This window comes from Peromyscus leucopus, chromosome 11 (assembly GCF_004664715.2).
Source record: "Peromyscus leucopus breed LL Stock chromosome 11, UCI_PerLeu_2.1, whole genome shotgun sequence".
NCBI lineage: Eukaryota > Metazoa > Chordata > Mammalia > Rodentia > Cricetidae > Peromyscus > Peromyscus leucopus.
Genome location: NC_051072.1, coordinates 54777495 through 54796403, shown reverse-complemented (window position 1 = coordinate 54796403; position 18909 = coordinate 54777495). Strand labels below are relative to the sequence as shown.

Here is an 18909-nt window from a genome sequence, read left to right as displayed (position 1 = left end):
CGGAAGACTGTTGCCGTGAAGGGGAGCGTGACCTTGAGGTTTTCTCCATTCTTCTGCCTTCCCATCCTGCCCTGCAGCAGCTCCACTCATGGTCCAGCTTTCCCAATTGCGTTTCTGGGTGTGTGCTGCCTGAGAGAAAGAAAGGAGTTATCTGCTTACTTCTGTGGGTGTCCCCTCACCCCCACCCCTGCCCCGCTGAGCTGCCTGGCCAGTGAGTGGCGGCTGCAGCAGAGCAGACATGTTGTACCCGTGGCCTCCTCTACGGTACAGCACCCCAAAAAGGAGTTAATGAGAGACAAGGCAGCAGCGGAAAAAAAAAATTGATTCCTAGCTCTTCTCTTCAAGGCTTTAATGTTTTCTAGGGCCTGAAAAGGATGAAGATTTCACCATTGCCTGGAGATTTCTAGTCTCCATGCAGTGTTTGTCTACTACATTTGAAAATATACCCAGAAAATACATTGAAATGAAAAGGTCCAGGTGTGAAAATGTGAGCGGGTTTTGGACATCTTTGGAATTTGAGATATTTTTAAAAATCTGTTCTATACTGTCTCTAAAGAAGCTGTGTGTTAGCCGGGCGGTGGTGGCGCACGCCTTTAATCCCAGCACTCGGGAGGCAGAGCCAGGCGGATCTCTGTGAGTTCGAGGCCAGCCTGGGCTACCATGTGAGTTCCAGGAAAGGCGCAAAGCTACACAGAGAAACCTTGTCTCGAAAAACCAAAAACCAAAAACCAAAAACCAAAAAACAAACAAAACAAAACAAAACAAAAAAAAACAAAAACAAAAAAACAAAGAAGCTGTGTGGGGGGTGTTTGGGGTGCCTGGTCTCTGCCCTTTGTGGCACATGGGGAATGCTTGATAAGTTATAATGAGCAGTGAGCATCTATGGTGGGGGCCTGGCTTTCAGAGACTCTGTTGTGCTCGTTAAGATTCTGAGCAGGTCAGGAAAACAAACAAACAGACCAAGGCTGGGGAGATGGCTCAGGAGTGTAGAGTGTGAACTGCTCTTGCAGAGGGCTGAGGTTTGGTTCCAACACCCACACTGGGCAGCTCACAACTGCTCTGGGGACCTGATGGCCTCCACGGGCACTGCACTCATGTGCACTACCCCACACGTACACATATGGCTAAAAGAATTTCAAATCTCAGAAACAACAAAGTAGGTCAAACCTTCATATTAATTGGGCTGTCTTTCTCATGGGGCTGACTTCTTGATGTACCTGGAGGCACACCTCAACTAGATCAGTAGTTGAACCTCATATCATTCTGATTAGAAAGCCCAAGAAATATATCTAGTTGCTTAATTTCTGAGAGCGTGCGTTTGTCCTGTGTGTTTTGGACTTGTATGTACGATGGAACTGTTTGCTCATGCCGTGAAGGCTTTCAAAAGGTGGGGCCGTGGGGCCGGGCCAGTCAGATTCTCAGATCAGGGTCTGTGCATTTCTAATATGGCCGTCCTGTGCATTGACTCAAGGATGCTGTAGTGTGGACCCTTTACTTCAGGAGAGGTGTTTGGAAACAATCAAAGCCACATCAATGGATGTAACAACTAGTCCACTAGTCTTGGGTTTCAGTGTTACTAATCGATGGGCTCTGATTTAGTGCTGAATGATGCCTGGGAGATATCAGCACACACATACATTCTAGCATATATACTATATACATACATACATATGTACATACATACATAAACTGTATCCCTTGCCACAATCAGGCTTCATTGTTGTTTTTATTACTTTTTACATTGTGTGTGTGTGAGGGGGGGGGAGATAGAGAATGTAAGTGTGAGAGAGAGAGAGACAGAGACTGTGTGAGAGAGCGAGACAGAGACAGAGAGAGACAGAATGTGTGTGTGTGTTAGGCAGAGACAGTGTGTATGTGTGTGTGTGTGAGAGAGAGACAGAGGCAGAGGCAGAGGCAGAGAGAGAAACAGAGAACTTTTAGAAATTGACTCTCCCTCCGCCATGGGTCTTGGGAATTGAACTCAGGCGGTTAAGTGTGAAGCAAGCGCCTTAACTACTGAGTCATCTTGCTGGCCCCTTTTTAGTTTTTTTATTTGCTTTTGTTTGTTGTTTTAAGATATAGTTCCTAGCAGAGAAAGCAGTCTCCCAAATAGCCTTTCACGAGCAGCAGGGCAGAGCTGGCTCACTGATTGACATCTCTGGGAGTCTACATTGCCTCCATTTCCACATCACAATCAATGCATAATTGAGGAGCACTTTTCCCTGGATCAGGTAGCTTGTCAGCTGTAATTTTTGGCTGGTGTCTTACCCACTGTTGGAGTTTGTTGTTGATTGAAAGATTTGCAGATCCTCTTTCCAAGAAAGGCTCATTTCCAGTGCAGTGTGTTAAGCGTGTTGCTTTATGAAAGACTAAAGGATGTTGCTCTCTACTCTCTTACGGCCTCTTTCAATTAAGGAATAGCTCTTCTTCCTTAGGATCTTTTAAGATTGTGGACCTGAGCTGGAAAGAGGCCCTTTGGAGAACTAGCTCACACCTTTTCTCGGGAGACATGAAGAGTTTAAGGCAGCCTCAGTTACATAGCAAAACTATGTAAAAAGAAAACAATCCTAAATAATAACTTTCTTTCTTCCCATGTCTTCTTCCATGACAAGGCATAAATTCCTGCATTTTGTATTGTTTTTTTTTTCCCTGTAGAGTAGATCATTTTTCTATTTTGTAGTTTAAAACCCTGGGCTCCCTTGGATGGTTCTTCAAAGCAGGGAAGCCACGGGCAGTCCCGGGAGCCTTGCTGAGAAGGTGTGGCCCCTCGCCTTGTTTTCCTGATGGGCAGCTCTGTTGTCCACCTCCGCCACCAAGCCCCCTTCCCCTTGTGACTGCCATCTGAGAAAGAGAACAGAGAGTTGGGAAACTCCTGTTGCAGCCCAGCAGGCTGGGGAAAATATTTCTCTTTCTCCTTCTTCCCCGGGTTCAAAGTACACTTGCTGTTTATGGGGGTGATCAGCCCTCCCGAGGCGCTGGCTCTAGGGGCCCTGTGTTGTTGCCTGGTGGACAATTAACCACGCTGACCCTCCTCTTGCCTTGGCCTTTCTGGCTGAGTTGACGCCAATGCTCTGAGCGAGAAGGGGGTAGCTGTGCTGGTGGGCAGAACAGCGGGCCGGGGTGGGGAACCATCTGATCTTGTTCAAAGGGGACGTCTCTGAAGCATGAAGATTGAACTGATGGTGACCCCACCCCGGGGGAAGAGGAAGGTCCCTCTGGAGAGCAGCCGAGAGGACGAAGCCATCGGTTACTAATCCCATTGGCCTGTGGGTCTTCGGGGTCTCGGATCCGTGTAAAGGATAGAGAATTGGGGTTGAAAGCAATAAAGAAGCCTTAAGGGAGAGAAGCAGGGGTCATTTCTTCTAATTTTGTGGCTATTACTGAAGAATGAAGAGAGGTAATTTCATTAGGCCCTTTGAGATCTCTATCACAGTGAGATGGCACTCAAGGAGGCAGCAGAGCCTCCCAGACTGTCATTTCCCTCTTGTGAATCTAGAGCTGGGTCCCCACAGAGCCGCCGAGGCCTTGGGAACTACAAGATCTTTCCGGGTGCCACGGGCAGGAATGTCAGTAAGTGAGAGGTTAATGACTGTAATCCCAATGGGTGAGTGCTGGAACATGGCATGAGCTGAAACCAAATCCTGCAGGTGTGTCTCTTCTCTCTGAGGAAGGCTTGCTAGTCATCTCTAGTGGACACGATTCGTCCACAGCACACTGATCACCCACCACAGACCTTTGAACTAAGCCTGTTGGAAGTCTTGACTTGTATGGCGGGGCCTCAGCTGAGCAGTGAGTACCAAGTTGTCTGCCTGATGAGGGCCTGTCTGTTCACAGTGCATTTTCTTATCTGCTGCGTCTAGTGGTCGCTGATGGGTGGGTACGGGTTCTTCTCCACGTTTTCAGAGGGAAGAATTGTGTCTGCAGGCCCCTGACCTCAGCTTATTCCTTGGAATCATCACTACAGGGAACAGAGGAGAGGGGAGAACATTGTGAACTCTTTCAAGAGGGGAGGAGAGAATGGTCACAGGAAGGGCAGTGGACAGTTCTCTGTACCAGCCACCAGCTGGCACCATTCCCCAAGGCAGCTTGCCTTCTTCTGAGGAGCTTCAGAGTGACCAAGGGGCAGGGAGAGGAGGCCAGGTGATGAGCTATGGGTGGCAGGAAAGACTGTCTGTCTGTCTGACACAGTCCTAAGCAAAGTGATAGGCACTTCCTAGAGGCCGTCTGCGGTCAGAATTGATGGCAGCCCTCACTGTCCATCACACTGTAGCTACAGTCTAGCTGTCTTGGATCTGATTGTTTTTTAGTATATCCTCAACCACGGCCACTTCTGTTTTATATTTGGAGTTAGGGCTGAAAGAAAAAAAAAAGAGAGAAATGTGCTAATAGAAACCATGAGCCACTCACTATCAAATGCATTCAGTTGGAGCTTAGATCTAGGAGTTCCTATCAAAATCTATTGACCCAGTTAACTCGGGAGCTCTGCAAGTTGGCAGTGGGGGATGTAGACACCTTCCTGTCGGGTGGGCACAGTGTCCTTGGGAACTCCCAGAAGGTGAGACAGTGGCCAGATGTTTTCCCGAAACGAAGGGCCCGCTGGGGTGAGGGTAGAGAAGGCAAGTGGTCCTTGTCGCATGAATTCTGAGCACATGCCTTGACTTCGCCATCCTCGGAGGTGAATGTCCCCTTGCTTTGTCCAAGTGCTATCCTCTCCCTTCAAGACTGTGGCTCATCACAAGTTGGCTGTACTCCGGGGGCTCTTGAGAGCTTTTCTCTCTGACTGTGTTCAGGAAGTTAGAAGGGCGGCGTCAGATAGGATGTGAGCCGATGGAGAAATAGGCAGACCCAGGCAGCCTGTGAGGAGGGCCTGGCTGCCCTATTCCTGTTTCTCTTCCCTTGTGACCTGAAGGAACCAAGTTTCCTCCATGGAGAAGGGTCCCCAAGGAGCCTGAGATGTGCACACCCGTGTGTCCCCCAGGCCAGGGTGCTGCTCTGATAAACCCCAGGATGAAGACAGGTAGTTTCTGGGTGGCAGGATGGAGATAAGTCACATGGCAGCAGCCTGAGCTACATGAATGTGGATTTAAAATAGCATGTGTTCCAGGAGGCAGAACATTCTAGAATGCTGTGTGTGCTCTCTTGGCACCAGCGCTGAGTGGCAAATAGGAGAGCTGGGAGGGGCCTTGTGCCCTTCGTTCTAATGTAAGAGATCAAATGGCCAGGCAGAAGCCCATGGGGGCCACGGTGCTTACCTGTCCTGCTTTCTCCCCTCATCCCCTGCGCCCCTAGGGTCTGCTAGGTGCCAAGTGGCTTTTATAGAGTGAGATACTTTCTTGAGAGTATTTACACATTAAAAAACGGAGACATAATAAGATCAAACTGGCTCCTGTGGGTGGGGGGTCGTGACTTTGAGGGAGCCTGGGAGGCAGGGCTGTCATAGTGCTGTGTGCCTGAGTCCCTTTCCATTGGGTTCCGTGAGAGTGGTCTCTTTAGGATAGGGGTGATGGCCTCATGGCTTAGTGTCCCTGGAGGAGTCTGGATGATGTTAGAAATAAATAGGCTTGGATTTCCCTTTTCTCCTTAAGTACACTTTTTGGTGCCTGGTCATCTCATCTGCAGAGGGATGGGTTGCTTGTAGCATCAAGCCTAGTTTGTAACAATGTGTGTGCACCAAGTGCTGCACGGTGATCAGGAGGTCAAAGTGTGTGTGTGTGTGTGTGTGTGTGTGTGTGTGTGTGTGTGTGTGTGTGTGTGTGTGTGTGTGTGTGTGTGTATGTGTGTGTGTGTGTGTGTGTGTGTGTGTGATGCATGCAGAAATGTGTGCCGAAACCAGACGTCACTGGGTGTCTTCCCAATTGCTCTCTGCCTTGTTTTATCAAGCCAGGGCCTCCTACTGATTCGACAAGTTCAGGGGATCCACCTGTCTCTGCCTCCCCAGTGCTGGGATGGCAAGCCTATGTTACCATGCCCAGCATTCCATATGGGTTCTGGGGATCTGAACTCACGTTTGCATGGTAAGAACTTCACCAGCTGAGCCGTTTCCTCAGCCTCCCTGGTGTGTTTGATTCCTTCGGGGACAGAACAAGGGTTACATTTTCCATAGGGTGTCCACGGCTGTCCACACCCAGCGTGGGAACTGTAACCTTGCTGTTGTGGGCTGCCACCAAGGAAACCAGGTCTTGCAGGGTGCCTCAAAATCCACAGTGGTAAGCCCAGCGTGGTCAGAAGGCACACCGCTGCTTTTAGGCCGGCCACTCAAAGCCTGGCTGTTTGTTTATCTCCACCGTTTAACTTGGTTAACACATAAACCAGGGGAGATTTATGGCGACGGGACAAGGGAGTTACAATGTTTGGAGTGCTTATAGGAGATTAATTAAAGATTAAAGGTTGACAAAGAGAACTTTTAAAGCCAAGAAACTTCCTTTAAGTCCCCGTTGACCCAAGGGCACATGCTTGCTTGATGCTTGGTGGGTTTCATCTGCTAACTGTCATCTGTCCTTCTAGCTAAGTTAAGTATGTGCCCCTGTAGGTTAAGCGTCAGGCGTCACCACTTGGCTGCCATGGCCAGGGACCAGTTCTTCTTTGCAGCTTCTGTATTATGTGTCCGGAATATTTCCCCAAGGCTCCCATGTCAAAAGCTTGGTTCCCGACCCGTAGTGCTACTAAGGAGAGGCGGAACCTTATGAGGTGGGGCCTAGTGAGCCGTCTTAGGTCACTGGGGGTGATATGGGTGGAATGCCAGGGCTCCAGCAGCCCTTGAAGCTCTCTCATGTTGGCCACGAGGTGGGCAGCTTGGTCTACCACATGCTACTCCCAGCACCTGCAGCCTGGCCGAAAGCAGCGAGGCTAACAGCAATGCATCACAACCTCTGAAACTGTGATCCAGAATGGACGCTCTTTCTTACTTCCTTATCGCCTGTATTTATTACAGTCACAGAAAGTTGACTCAGGCAGCTGACCATGCTCATGGGGGCTTTCTGTGTCACCTCAAGGGGGAGAACTCAGTTCCTCTGTCTCTAGCTACTGCCAATACTGCCTCGACAGGACTCTTCCCTCTCTCCAGGGCATGTGCTGTAGCCAGCAGATGGCCGGGCTCCCAGTGGGTCAGAGGTCCGTTTGTGGTCACCCTCACGGACAGCTATGGAACAAGCTTGTCTAGAGTGTAGATCACAGGGCTCATGGAGAGGAAGCTGGCGGGCTTGCTGCAGCCCCAGAAGTGGACCTGAGAGGCAGCCGTGGGAGGGGGCGTTAGTGTTTTCTGGGTTTTTAGAGCTTGAACAAGGAGAACAGACTTCACTTTGCCCAGCAGCATTTATTGCTAGCTTCCTTTGTTTAAAACCAGGCCTTGGGAGGTGATTTGATTTTTTCGATGCATCCTTACTGCCTGGGGTTTAGACTTAGATTTATATATTTAGACATCCATCCATCCATCCATCCATCCCCATCCATCTATCTATCTATCTATCTATCTATCTATCTATCTATCTATCTATCTATCTATATATCTACCATCTATCTGTCTGTCTATCTATGGTTTTCAAGACAGGGTTTCTCTGTGTAGTCTTGGCTGTCCAGGAACTCATTCTGTAGACCAGGCTGGCCTTGAACTCGGGGATATGCCTGCCTCCACCTCCCGAGTGCTGCAATTAAAGGCTGCACCACCACCGCCTGGCTAGAGTTAGACTTCTTACGGGACCTGTCATTGGCACTGAGTTGCAGTTCTTATGATCTGTGTTTGGAAGGAGGATATTAATGTTTACTTGACCTCCAAATCGTCTGGGTGCAAAACGAAGCAAATTAGAAGCTAATTAAGAATCATGTGTGTTGATAGAAAGTTGATTTGGAAAACCTTTCATCCATTCATTCATGTGTCAGGAAAACTTGATTCTTTTCCTCAGGGTTTGTGAAAGTGTAAACAAAAGCTGGGCGGGTGTTCTCAGCTTCCTCACACATGAACCCAAGCTTTAATGGAGGATATTTTATAATAGAAAGCATACATACTCTTTAGAGGAAAAGTGTTCCACCATTGCCTGCTCATGAAGGCACCTTTTGTTAATTTAATTACTTATTTTATTGTATGTGGGGTTTCTGCACAATTCTGTCCCCTACCCCATGCTCTTTGAGGGGTCTGTAACCATAAAAAAGTGAATGGAGATTTATGTCATAGTGTATATGTTTACATAACTAAATGCTGGGGATATGACAGGGCTCTGTATTCAAAGGATCCTAACTCGTCATTAATGATGAATATTGTTACATGATTGGTTTTGGACTCACAGATTCCATATACAAAGGCATCAATAGAGTTATTAATTACTTCCCAAGGAAGCTCCCAGTTCCCAGGAGGCCCTCTGTAGAGAGGCATTGACTTCCATTTTCACAGCGCAAGTCAGAGACCCTTGCTGTGGTTCCCCCTGTCTTCCATTTCTGCCCTGTGCCCTGGGTTTTCTCTTGGTGACCTCTTATGGTATATGTGTGGTTTTTGTTTTTTTGTTTTTTTTGTTTTTTTTCCCCACAACCAGGATAAAATCCCTGATTATCACCTCAGTTCCATTTCCCTTTTTTCCTAAGGCTGGAACTGTTGGATCTTCCTGAAAGAACCAAGTTCTTCGTCCAGTTCTTTTTCCCATGAGGCCCCCAGAGGGTCTTAGGCCATAGCTTCAGATCCTTTCTGGGGCCTGCTGTAGCTCACAAGCAGCAAGACTCTGCAGGACATGCATTTTCTGATTAATGCTAATGACCACGTACACACGGTTAGGGGTGTGTTTGTGTGTGTGTGTGTGTTTGTTTACTATGCACCCCTTTAAATATTTTACCAACTGAAAACCATTAGAAAGCTTGTATCAGGGTCATTGGAGGAAAGGAATTCTTGGGTAGTCCCCATTGCCTTCCCCAATGTTGACCTCTACTGGGGTCAGGAAATATGCAAGGCCAGCAGCAGACTGCTTCTCAGTCCCTGACTGTGACCTCAGGCAGGATGGCCTAGTTCCCTAATCTGACAGGTGTGGCTAATCATGCCTGCTCTGTCCAACCCTCGGGAATCAATGAAGCCAGAAGGCTTACAGGTAAGAGTTGATGCCCGGAGCAGTCAGGTTAACTGCTCCCTCTCCTCTGCCCGGCCCCCAGGGCGCATGGTAGCTGGGGCTGTTTTCAGGCATGTAGCATGTACTGCATTGACATACTGTCCTGACCGGTCCTCATCAGAGCGGAGCTTGCTGCTGGGCAGTGTCCTGCTGTCCTTGGGCTGCTTCTTGCTTCAGAACCGACAGGGACTCTGGAAACTGGCATGTACCAGGCCTTCCTCTGCCTTGGGGATCCAGAGACTTCTGCAGTGTGTACATTACTGTGAATTAAGATTAGTGACCACTTCACAGATTCAATTTGCCCCGTGGTCAGATTTATGAGAGAGCGTGTGTTTCTTGGGAGAATTGCCTTCTGGTTGAGCACCGGTGTTTGTGGGCTTACTTCCTGGGCTAACATGTAAGTGGGGAAGGGTGAGACGCAGCCCCAAACCTGGGTGAGAAGTGTGTACGTTTATTTAGGAGAACCAACACACCACATGCCATTTACAGGCCTGGTCTGCTCACAGTCCCATCCTGCAGCCTGTACCAACCTAGAAACACGTAATTTGTTTCCCTCAGGGAAATGTGGTTTTATGTGCTGTGTACTGGTGTCATTGAAACCTTGTTTTAAGAGGAAAATAGCAATTAGTGTTTGGAAATAGGAAATAGCTTTACAGATTTGCAGTGGAAGAGGCCCAATAAAAACGACTATCGGGCATTCCCCTGAAGGTGAGCGTTAGCGTTTATAAATGGTGCTTTCTGTCTGGGAGTCTCACAGCCTCTGATGTGTAAGCATTAGCCAGTGTGTGCTTGCCACAGACCGCAGGGCGTGGGAGATAGGGCTACGGCTTCACACAGGCCTGCATCTGTGACGACTTGTTAAGGACAGGTGGCAGAGGTTGGGGGTCTGTTTGGTCAGATGAGGCCATGTCTATGCCATTGCTGTTATTGTTCCCCCGCTGGGAGCTGACAGGTGGGAGAGCCAGCCTGAGGAAGCCGCTGTTAATCTGTAACCCTGGGCTTGCTTGCCTTGCCTGCACAGACATCTCAGCTCATTGTTTGAAGAGACAAAGAACGGTGGTTTGGAAGGTCTCCTTTAAGATGGTGCTTGTTTTTAGCATCACTGGTGGGATGGGCAGTCTTCATCGTGTGGGAGTAGGGACTTCAGGCTTTCATGGGAGAGCTCTTTAAAATGACGTGTTTGTGTGGAGCCACAGCACGTGCACATTTAACTCAGAACTTTGACGGCGGGCATGTGGTTCAGAAACGGAGAAATGATGACGAGACCCCTGCGGCCCTGCTTAGCTGCCCTGTTCTGGTAGGATGTGCCTCGAAGCAGGGATTTTGTTGTGGGTGCCCTCCTGTACACGCAGGATGTTCAGCCGGATCCCTGGCCTCTACTCACCGGAAGGCAGGAGCTCGATCCCCCAGCTGGGACCACGTAAGGTGTCTGCAGACATTGCTGACCGAGTTCGTCCTTGAGAGGGAAGGAGAGCACACTAGCTTCCCAGGTTGAGACCCACTGTGTTGGCTTATGAAAACACGGATGACAAATTCCTACTGTGTATGGGTCTGGCTTTAGAAAACAACTTTCTATTAGTTGCTGGACCCTGAGGGCTTTTCCAGACATTGGGTTGTGTCAGTTTGACCCATTTGACAGTGCAAGGTTTGATGCAGGAAAAGTGAAGGAATCTCTTACTTCTCTCCCTCCCATCCCTCCCTCCCCTCCCCCCACCCCTCCCTCCCTCCCTCCCTCCCTCCCTCCCTCCCTCCCTCCCTCCCATTCTTCCTTTCTCCCTCACAGGGTCTCATGTAGCCAGGAGCCTTGGACTCACTATGTGGCTAAGGATGACTTTGAACTTCTGATCTTCTGGCCCCCACTTTCCAGGTACTGGGATTCCCAGGCCTGGTTTGTGCAGAGCCGGAGGTAGAACCTGGGACTTCATGTATGTAGGCAAACTTTCTACCAGCTGAACCACACCCTCAGCCCATAATGGGGATTTACAGCTTTAAATGTCTTGACATTCTTTGGTTCTCTTTTGCTATTTGCTCTGATGGTTGGGACAGGACTGTCTGTCCTCTCTGTCTTGCTGGCATCACCCCCGGGACTTTTGGAAAGAGAAAAGGGACCACAGAGTCAGGGTCCAGGAGCTCACTCCTGCAGTGGTTACGCTGCTGCCCTCACCCACGATGGAGGGGAGTCAGGATCCATCTGCAGCATATCCTGGAGAAAGCCTTGATCTTGATTTATAAACTGGGGCTGACTGAGATAAAAACAAGCTAGTGGGATCAAGTAGCTAAAATCCCGGGCTTAGGAGCCTGACTGCTCTAACATTTGTCAGCTGAGAGATCTCTGGGAAATGATGTAAAGTCTCCTCCTTCAGCCCCCTCACCAAAAACTGGAGGCTTACTGTACCTCCTGGGCCTCTATGAACATCTTGCTGTGTGTATCTCTGCTGTTCAGTGGTTATTTCTTTTTGGGCAGACACCACCCGAAATGGTGTCTGTGCTTTGTTCTCCCGCTATTACATATCTTTTCATCCCCCCCCCTTTTCTCAACATGAGCCACAGTGATGCCCATATTTGTGGAAGCCACACAGACTCCATCATAATTTTAAGTTCAGATATAGCATCATCACTTTACATTGTGATGACTTGTAAGGGAATGTCTAGAGTCTTCGGTATGTCCATGACATGGCAGGTGTGTGTGTGTGTGTGTGCCAGGCCCTTTGAGGAACCTTTGTGTCTGTCTGAGCTGTTTTTCAAGTCCCAGACACAGGGCTCAGAAGTGGATTCCTTTTCTCCCAAATGAGCAAGCTTTCCCTGAAGGCTCAGGCACTTAGTGTATGGGTGACATCTTCCCGCTTTCCTGAGACCCAGTGGAGGGCCAGAGCAGGTGAGGGGAGCTGTTTTAGATTTAGTCTAGGGCATGCGTCTCAAGAGAGCAGCTGGGAATGATCTTGATCAGTTTGCAAGTTCTCAGGCAGACCAGACCCAGTCAGGCTTCCCCAGGCCATTGAGGATGGCTGGCATAGATTCAAGGGCAGCATTGCGCAGATGAATGGAGCCTTTGCAGCTTGGAGGCGGGCCTGTGAGATGGCTCGGCAGGTAAAGCCATGTGCTGATGTCCCGAGTTCAATCCTCGGAGCCTACATGGTAGAAAGAGCAAGCCCAATGCTGCATGTCACCCTGTCATCTTCACGCGTGTGCCGTGGGCACACACATATGCACACACACAAAATAAGTTTCTAAAAAAGTAATAAAACGTGGAGGTACACCCCGCCATCCACTGACGACATTGGCACTCAAATCAAACATGATTTCCAAGGCCTGTTCTTCAGTACTGCGGGGTTCTCTCTGGAGACCAAGGGAGGGAGGTTCGATGAAGTGCCAACTGCTGAGCCGTTTTTAAAAAGAAAAGTTATTTTTCCCACTGCCCCCCCAACAGTTCATCCTTTGATGGGAATATTAGCTAGCCTCCACCGTCACCCCCATTTCTACCCTTTACACTGGGTTGGACAACTTTCCCAAGATTGTGGAGCTAATAAGTAGTGGGACCACTTGAAATAGCTGTGCCTGATCAAAGCCTGTTGAAATTGTTGGTCAGGCTGGCCTTTCTCTTGAATCTGAGAAGAGTAAATAGGAACGAAAGCATCTGTTAATAGGAGGAGGCTGACTTCATGCGAACTGAAAAGAATTAACCATTGGCATCTACTTCGTGCTGGGCACAGTTATTGGTGAAATTATTAAGGCCACTCCACGTAGTTAAAAGGGAGGTTTATTAGTGGCGTAACTTACAAATGAAGGGATAGGTAGGTCGCAGGGTCTGGGGAAGGTGTGTCGCAGTCCGGCGGTGTTCTCTGGAGAACTCTGCTTGGTCTACCTCTAGCATCCACGGCCCAGGAACAGAGAGAGCATGGCGTATCTGGATCTCGGGTCTTCAGGGCCCTCTCTTGGCCCTGCCTTCTAGGTGTGACAGTTACCGAAGCCTCAGTGGGGGTTGGAACTTCCAGATCAAAGCTGGAATGATGCCGGGCAGTGGTGGCGCACACCTTTAATCCCAGCACTCGGGAGGCAGAGCCAGGTGGATCTCTGTGAGTTCAAGGCCAGCCTGGGCTACCAAGTGAGTTCCAGGAAAGGCGCAAAGCTACACAGAGAAACCCTGTCTCGAAAAACAAAAACAAAACAAAACAAAACAAAAAGCTGGAATGACTACCCACTACACACAGTACATTCATTAACATATTTAATCTTCCATCCACCCTAGTGTGGATTAGACCCATTCTACAGAAGAGCCAGCAGAGGCTCTGGGAGTCTAGGTAACTGTGTAAACCATGTCCCTAGCAGATGGCAGAGCGGGAAGTGAAGCCATGCTGTGGAAAGGCCTCCTTGCCTGGACTCTTCAGTTACCTGCCTCTTGGGTACATGGGATAATACTGGACTTAAGAACCAGGAAAAGTGAGCACATGTTCCAGGTCTGTGCAGGCCTCACAGAACCAGCTTTAGTTCCTCTCTCACGCCCGCTTCTCGGTGGCTTAAGAGAACAGAAGGAAGCCCACCACAGAAGCAGAAGGCTGGGAAGGGAGGCCTGACCTCTGCCCCTTGGGCGCACCTGGGAGAGGGCTTAAGAACTGACATCATCTTCTGTGCGCAGCTGCCCGCCCACGGAGACCTTTGACCCCCTTTTGCTTCTTGTCTGCAGATGTGCACCTACTGGAGATCGCTGGGGAGAGAGGTCAGTGAGTCCCCTGGCCTCGGGCTCTTTGTGACTCAGCCCGGGGCGTTATGAAGGACGGCCGTCTCTCCCTCCAGCCTTTTCTCATTAGATCATAATCCCTAGCGCATTGCAGCCAGCCTTAGGGCTCCTCAAGTCCAGGACCAAGCGCTACTGCAGTTTGAAGTCCAGTACCTCCCAGACAGCTGCAGGCACCAGGCCCTGGGCTCTCCTTTCCCGGGGGTGGGTGGTTTCCCAGGAGTAATTCTGGGTGTGGGGCCAGGAGAGGCAGCCTTTGTGTGGAGAAAATGTGCCACAGGTAGGTGGCTGGTGGCTATTAGTTTACTCTTTGGGTCAAATTATTTTTGTTGCTGTTAAAAATTAATTTTAATAATTGCTTTTGGATCAAGCTGCTGAGTAGCCGAGCCAACTCTTCATGCCCAATGAATTTTATAGCAAACTCTCCCCCTCTTTATGGGGTTATTATGAGGATGATATTTGTAAGGCGCTGTAACTACTGACAGGAAGGCTCCAGATAAATGGGATCCGTATTTTCAGAGTTCTGGAGTTCGGATCACGCAATGGCATTCCACGTGCGGAAAATGCCGGTCACGATCTGCCGTGGCGATTTGCTTTGGTGCCTAGTTGCCTGCTTTGGATTTCTAAAGAGACATTTTATGCAAAAGCTCAGGTGATTATTTTCAGAGCATTATCCAATTAATTATGGGACGTCTTTGACTCTGTGGATAAGCATGTTCACAGTATTGAAGTTCGAATAGTCACGGAGGGTTGGAAAGTCACTACTGTGACTCAAGAGCTAATTTGCTTAAGTTAGTAATAGAATGTTACCGTCTTTTATTTTAAAGTCGGATACAGCATGATTTCACTTCAAAATGTTATATGTATATATGTTATATGTATATATGTGTGTGTATGCACACACACACACACACGTATGGGTATGTATGTAGTATGGAACACATGTGGAGGTCAGAGGACAAATTGGGGATTCAGTTCCCTTCTTCACTATGTGGGTCCCCTGGATTGAACTCCAGATTGAACACAGGCTTGGTGGCCAGTGTCTACCTGTTGGGCCACCTCACTGACCCAAGTGTAGCTCAGGCTGGCAGCAAACTCCTCCTCCTCCTCCTCCTCCTCCTCCTCCTCCTCCTCCTCCTCCTCCTCCCTCAGCATCTTCAGCCGGTCTTACTGATGTGCACCACCACAGTTTGCTGGTCTTTTATTATATTTTTTTTTTGTCTGTTCTCTTTCGTCTTTGGCGGAAACACCAAACAAACTTATCAGGGAAAGAAGAGTTGCTGTGTTGCTCCAGAAGGCAGTTCATTCCTCAGAAGAGGCCCAGAACACTGTGGACCGTGGGCTTTGAGTGAGGGGTGAAGTCTGTTGCTTTCCTGCGCATGCTCTGCAAGCCAGGCTTTAGTGCACGTGGGAAAACGGAATCAGGAAGACCCCCTTTGTGGCTCTGGCATATCCTGAGTTTTTGCACTGGATTTTCAGCGAAGCTTAGGGTTTGAGCTCCCACAGGATCCCTTGAATACACAGCCACTGTCAGCGTTATTAAAGAGATAAGTTAGGCTGTAAGTCAGACTATAGTGACGTCCTTAAAATCTTTCAGCCTTCCCCCATCACACTAGGATGAAGTCCATGTTTCCTGCCAAGACTTACACGGCGTGGTCTGATTTTGCCCACTTCCCCAACTTTACTTGTAATCAGTCCTGTGCTCACTCTCTTCCAGTCTTGGGGCCCCTTTGTTGGTCCTTGGCCCCCATGCTCTTCCCTCTCAGGGCCTTCACGGGTGTCTGTTTTCCTGGTATTCAGGCCTCTGGCTGGCAAGGGGAAGATTTGAGATCACCTGCTAGGACTCTTGCCAAGTTGGTTATGGAGAAAGTAGCCAGGAATGCTCATGGGCCAGGTGGTGACTCAACCCTGCCAGAACTCGGAGGCAGACATGGGTAGAGTTGAGGTCCAGGTGGAGTTCTGTGTTGACAGCGCGTCTCCCATCCTTCAACCTGTGTGGATCTTGCCTGCTCTGCTCTGTCCTTACAGGGAGGCCATAGTTCATAGCGCTCTGTTCAAATGTGCTGTCTCGGGCTAGTGGGCTCTCATCTTGGAAGGCAGGATAAATACTGTTCTACCTTGCAGAGAGAGCGCTGGCATGTGTTTGATTTTAGCCTAGTGTCTTAAAAGAATGAAAACTTCTTCCATTTGTTTGTTTGCTCATAGCAATTAATGAACTTTGGTTTTTTCCTCCCAATGACTTAAGTAATGAGATCCTAACTGAATCAGAGCTGTACCTCTGTGTTGTATCCCAGTTGTCTTCTGAGGCTTGAAACAGTCAATCCTGCCGGAAGCTTCTTCAGCAGGAAAGTAAACAACTCAAAAGGAAGTTCCCAAAACCGAACAGATTCACTAGGTCCCTCCCTGCCAGAGTCAACAATGAAGCTGAGAGACCCCCTCAGACTGAAGGAAGCTCTCAGAGGAGAAAGGCTGCCTGGAAGAAGCAGAAACCAGCAGAGCTGCTGAGAAGAGGTTTAGGCACCTGGAAAGGATATTCTCCAACCGACTGAGCCGCCCGCAGACCGAGCCGCCCGCAGACCGAGCCGCCCGCAGACTGTGCCGTGTGCTCCAGGTTCAGTGTGAGCTATCCTCCTGTGATGGTTAGCATTACATTTAAAGTTTACACTTAACTCTGCTGAGAGTTCAAAGGCAAACGTGTCTCTAACATGTACCTTGTACAGGCCGTACCCTAGCAGCCCACCCCAGAGATGTTGAAGACTCTTCTTAAATTGACTGATCTTGTAAAAGTTGCTCTTCTAGCAAAATAGTAGGTCATAAGACTAACTGCTATTTCTGCTTCTGTAATCAAACTTGCTTACTCAGCTCAATGGCTTGGACAACTGTATGACATATATGTTAAAATTAGACCCTGCCGACATGTAAACAGAACCCATGTCATCTTGTGGTTTTTGACTTCATATGCCTTGGGCTGGTGTGGCTAGCTGCTGCGTCTGGGGAACGCCCTTGGTGGCAGTCTTGGTGCCACAAACACCGGGCACCAGTATTTAATCAGTCCTCTTCTTATTTCACTTTATCCATGGTCATAGTGAATCTCTGAATGACCCCAGACCCATGACAACCCATGCTGGGGTGAGTCTTGGTGATGCAACTGTCTTGGAGTCCCTTCTGCTCCTGTAAGTGACCCCACACCTATGTTCCTCTAAGTAACCCCAGTAAAACTCACTGCTTCACCAGGTTGGATGTGGGCGGTATCTGTACTTGGATCTGTCATAGGTTCTCTCTCAGGGGTGGGTAGATGTGTGTGCTGTGTCTCCCCAGGAAAAGTTCTGTCACAAAACACCCTGCTTCTGGCATTTGAGAGATACTTAGCATCCTGTCAGCGTGCACACAGTGTGGCTGTCTACTTTGCAGTCTGCTCCTCTCTTTCCATCACTACATATGTGCTGGGATATCTGTGTAGACTCTGCATGTGACTTCAAGCCACGCTTACAGTGTGGACAGATCATTTTTCAGGAATGCACAGGGCAGGAGAGCAGAGGGCTGGGGAAGGAGGGGGTGGGACCTGGGGGGAGGGGAAGCTGGAAGGGGGGGTGCTGGGGGGAGGGGGTTAGAGTAGTGTTTTTCTCTGCTGCTTGTCTGGAGACCGGCTTTTGAGGCTCCTCTACACCAGAGGTCTGTTGATGGTGTGCTATACCTGAAGTGTTTGCTCTTAGATTATTAGTCCCTTCGCTTGGTATCTTACTTGCTGCTGCCCCTTGTTCCTGGAATCTGTGGCAGGTGAAGGGGAAGGCTCCCCGCCAACCCCAGTCCTCTAGTGTAGACCACTGTTCTGGATCTGGACCCTTTGCTACTGTGTGCTGTTGTTCTGGTGTATGCTGGGCATGTGTGCTGGTCTCCAGACAGAGCCTTTCCTAACTGCCTGCTGGGTATCGTGGATTTTCTGTGACTTTCGTTCAATAATTGTTGCCTACCCGGGGCCCTTTGTTGAGTTCAGAGGGCCCAACAGGGCTTGAGCTATGGCCTTGCTGTCGTATCCTGGCCCTCATAGAGTCCCGGTGCTCACGCAAGGGAACTTCCTAGGCAGGGGAGCAGGCAGGGGCCGATGTCCAGTGGGTTCAGGTTAGGTACAACTGGAGGTCGCTCTGTCTTGCTCTAACCTCTACAGTCTGGGTAGGTGACTCTGGTCACGTTAGGAAGGTCAGAGGTGCTTGACAGAGCCCCCAAAGGATGGTAGTGACTTTTCATAAAGGAAGGATGACCCTTGATGGGCCAGCAAGATGGCTCAGTGGGTAAGGGAATGGGCCTCACAGGCCTGGGACTCAGGGAAGCTGGACAGACAGAAGCGACTCACCTGCTCTCCTCTCACAGGTGTGCTGTGGCACACATACCCCCATCGTGTACGCATGCGCTCACACACACAGTCAGTGAATCGGAAAGGATGGCAGTTACTCTCTCCACAGAAAGGTGATTTCACAGAAAGAAGTGCGTTAGTGTTTCCCAGACTGCTTAAAAAGATCAAATATCCCCAACTCTTAGATAATTAACTGGTTTCCTTTTCAAAGAGAGTCCAGATCAGTGAAAGTTTTTTGATAATTTTAAAGCTCCAGTAGTAAAAAAAACCAAAACTGTCTATTATCCAGCATTCATTTTCTTTATGTAATCCTGGTGTGTAGTTAACTTTTTTTTTTTTTTTTTTTTGGTTTTTCGAGACAGGGTTTCTCTGTGTAGCTTTGCGCCTTTCCTGGAACTCACTTGGTACTCCAGGCTGGCCTCGAACTCACAGAGATCCGCCTGGCTCTGCCTCCGAGCGCTGGGATTAAAGGCGTGCGCCACCACCGCCCGGCTAACTTTTTTTTTTTAAACTTTGATTTCAACTAATTGTTCCATGAAGGTTGTATGATTACAACAATTCCCCTTCAGTCTCTGCTCTGGACAGTCTTTGTAACTCCATATTTTCATGTTATTTCTAAACTTTACTTAAGAGAACTTCAGGAGGTAAGAGTAGCCAGTACTGCCCCTGACATTGGATGGCGATTGTAAAACCTGATGTTGCTGCATTTTGTTGTTTTGTTTTGTTTTAAAAGATTTACTTAT

General features: G+C 48.9%; 1 protein-coding gene across 1 annotated transcript in view; it reads left to right on the top strand.

The window, feature by feature from the left end:
* The window catches only part of Lhfpl2 (LHFPL tetraspan subfamily member 2), a 155130-nt gene that overhangs the window by 12782 nt on the left and 123439 nt on the right, over positions 1–18909 (top strand). The window lies entirely within an intron of this gene.